This window comes from Suncus etruscus, chromosome 15, assembly GCF_024139225.1.
Source record: "Suncus etruscus isolate mSunEtr1 chromosome 15, mSunEtr1.pri.cur, whole genome shotgun sequence".
In the NCBI taxonomy this organism is placed as follows: Eukaryota; Metazoa; Chordata; class Mammalia; order Eulipotyphla; family Soricidae; genus Suncus; species Suncus etruscus.
Genome location: NC_064862.1, coordinates 32,880,753 through 32,884,101, shown reverse-complemented (window position 1 = coordinate 32,884,101; position 3,349 = coordinate 32,880,753). Strand labels below are relative to the sequence as shown.

Sequence of the window (3,349 nt, the reverse complement as noted above, 5' to 3'; positions counted from 1 at the left end):
AATCTTTGACTGTCAAAACAAATTAATTATATGAAATACTCAGTCTGAATTTCCAAAGGCACACTTTTGCTAAAAAGGAAAGTGAGATCTAACTGCTGAAGGTTGACAGATTTTTTTTTTTTTGAGTCACACACAGCAATGCTCAGGGGTTATTCCTGGCTCTATGCTCAGAAATCGCCCCTGGCAGGCTCAGGGAACCATATGGGATGCCTGGATTCGAAACACCCACAGTCTGCATGCAGGTATGCAAACGCCCTACCTCCATGCTATCTCTCCAGCCCCAAGGTTGACAGATTTTTAAGTCAAAATCTAGAACCTGAATCTGCCTTGTAATTTTCTTTTTTCTTTTTAAAAATATGGAACACTTCACGAACTTGCGTTTCATCCTTGTGCAGGGGTCATGCTAATCTCTGTATCGTTCCAATTTTAATATATGTGCTGCTGAAGCGAGCACGCCTTGTAATTTTCTATCCTGAGTTGTCTCTATTAATGCTCCTCTAAGCCAATAGTGTGAGTGAGAGTGGAGAGAATCTGCTGGGTTTACTCCCTTGGCTGTTCACATAGGGAAAGCTGTTATCAAGAGGATCTGAGAACCATGAAAATGTGAACTAAAAGGTACATGAAAAAAATGCTCCACATCCTTAATCATCAAGGAGATGCAAATCAAAACAACAATGAGATATCATCTCACATCACAGCGACTGGCACACATCAAAAAGAGCAAGAACAGGGGCCGGAGAGATAGCATGAAGGTAAGGCGTTTGCCTTTCATGCAGAAGTTCATCGGTTCGAATCCCGGCATCCCATATGGTCCCCCCGAGCCTGCCAGGAGCGATTTCTGAGCATGGAGTAGCCAGGAGTAACCCCTGAGTACTGCTGGGTGTGACTCAAAAACCAAAAAAAAAAAAAAAAAGAGCAAGAACAACCAGTGCTGGCGGGGATGTGTGGGGAGAAAGGTGATGCTCATTCTCTGCTGGTGGGAATATCAACTGGTCCAGCCTTTTTGGAAAATAATATTCTGCAAAACACTAGAAATTGAGCTTCCATATGTCCCACCAATGCCTTCCTAGGAATTTTCCATAGGAGACCAAACACACATCAGAAAAGCCTTCTGCACGCCTATGTTCATTGCACTATTCTCTCTTTTTTCTTTTTTTCTTTTTCTATCATTCTTGCACTATTCTCAATAGCCAGACTCCAGAAACAACCCAAGTCCCAGAGAACAGATGAGTAGATAAAGAAATAGTGATACATCTACACAATGCAGGTGTTAGGAAAAAATGAAGTCGTTTTTCTTATACATGAAATATATATATATATATATATATATATATATATATATATATATATATATATATGGAGAGTACTATGCTGAGCCAAGTGAGTCAGTAAGAGGGAGAGGGATAGACATAGAGTGATCACACTTATTTGTGCAATTTTTTTTTTTTGGCTTTTGGGCACAGCTGGTGAAACTCAGGAGTTACTACTGGTTATGTGCTCAGAAATTGCTCTTGGCTTGGGGGACCATATGGGGTGCTGGAGGATAATGAACCAAGGTCCATCCTAGGCTAGCGCAGGAAAGGCAGATGCCTTACCACTTATGCCAATCGCTCCAGCCCTTATTTGTGGGATATTAAAGAAAAGATAGTATAGTATTAATATCCAAAAACAATAGAGACAAAGGCCAGGAGTTCCAGTCCATGGTAAAAAAGGTTGCCACAAATAGTAAGGGAATGCAGTTCAGGCAGAGAAGGGACAACTATGACAATGATAGTTGGAAATGATCACACTGGGCAAGAACTGGGTGCTAAAGGGAGATAAAGTGATATGCATGATACCCCTTCAACAACAAATTTGAAAACCACAGTTGTCTAGAGAAAAAAGGGAGAGAGAGAGAAAGAGAGGGAGAAGAAAAATGTATGTCACAGAAGCAGGCAGGGAAGAGGGCAGAGGGGAGGGAAACTGGGACATTGGTGGCAGGAAATATGCACTGGTGAGGGTGTTGTACATTGCATGACTGAAAATAATGAACAACTTTGTAAAAAGAGAAAAGAAAGAAAATGTGAACAAACTGATGTTACACAGTAAAATTTATACGTGCAACTGGGCATCAAGATTGGAGGATATTCAACTCAACTTACTGAATGATTTACTAAAAGAAAAAAAAAACTTGTTTGGGGCCAGAGGGCCAGAGTGATCATATAACAGTAGGGCACTTGTATGCCAATGACTTGGTTTTGATTCCTGGTGTTCCATATGGCCCCCTGAACCCTTTTAGGAATGATTCTGAGTGCAGAGTGAAGAGTAAACCCCTAACAATGCAGGTGTGGTCACAAACAAAAATAAAAACAAAATCAAAAACAAAAACAAAAAAACCTTTAGTCAATTAGTTTCTGTCCTTATTAGTAATGAGAAGAGTGAATATAAGTTTCTCAAGAAGTTGGAAATTTATTGAAAAGAATAAAAGTCTCATATCCTAACCTGGAGCTTCTGAGCTATATTACTCATGTCATTCCCTCTGCTGCAATGACAAAGATCAGATGATGATAGCTTGGAAACTAGGACATTGTTAAAAAAAAATTATGCAGGGGAAATTTGACTTTGCAGTTTGGGGTTTTTCTGTCTTTACAGAAAGTTGGTCTAGCTGGAAAGAGATGGTTTAGGCTCATGATTGCCGCCAACCTTTGAAGCCAGGCACCAAAACCACAACTTCATTTCCCCTCTCACAGGTCCACCTGGTGTCTGGGTTCTTTCATTCTCCAGCTCATCTTCGCCAAGAAAAGGATGGAAATGTTCATCAATGTCAAAGTTTCACTCACACAAGTTCAAAGCTGTATATATACTTTTAAAATATCACAAGTCGCTAAAGTCATTACTCAGTATCTTTAAAATTGTCAATTTACGTGGCTAGAGAGCTAGTTGAGGATAAGGTACTTGATTTGCAAGACTGACCCTTGGCACTGCATATGATCCTCCAAGTACCACCAGGAGTGTTTCCTGAGCACAGAGCCAAAAATAAGAGCTGAAGGGCCAGAGCAAAAGCACAGCAGTAGGGCGTTTACCTTGCATGCAGCTGGCCTGGGTTTAATTCCTGGCATCCTATATTGTCCCCTGAGCCTGCAACAGGCAATTTCTGAGCTCAGAGCCAGAAGTAAGCCCTGAGTGCTCCAGGGTGTGGCCCCCCCAAAAAAACAAAAACCAAAAATCAAAACAAACAAACAAAAAGTAAGAGCTTAGCACTGCCAGCTGTGGTATAGAACCAATCAAACAAAAACATTGTTGGCTTATGGTTTTAACCCAATAGTATTGAATCTTCATTGAATTTCATAAATTCATAGTAAGTATAATT

General features: G+C 40.5%; 1 non-coding gene across 1 annotated transcript; it reads right to left on the bottom strand.

Moving 5' to 3' along the window:
• Positions 1 to 350: 350 nt before the first annotated feature.
• LOC126031682 (U6 spliceosomal RNA) lies at positions 351 to 454 on the bottom strand. Its single transcript, XR_007503514.1, has one exon. It is a non-coding gene; the product is annotated as a U6 spliceosomal RNA (small nuclear RNA).
• Between the last annotated feature and the right edge of the window lie 2,895 nt (positions 455 to 3,349).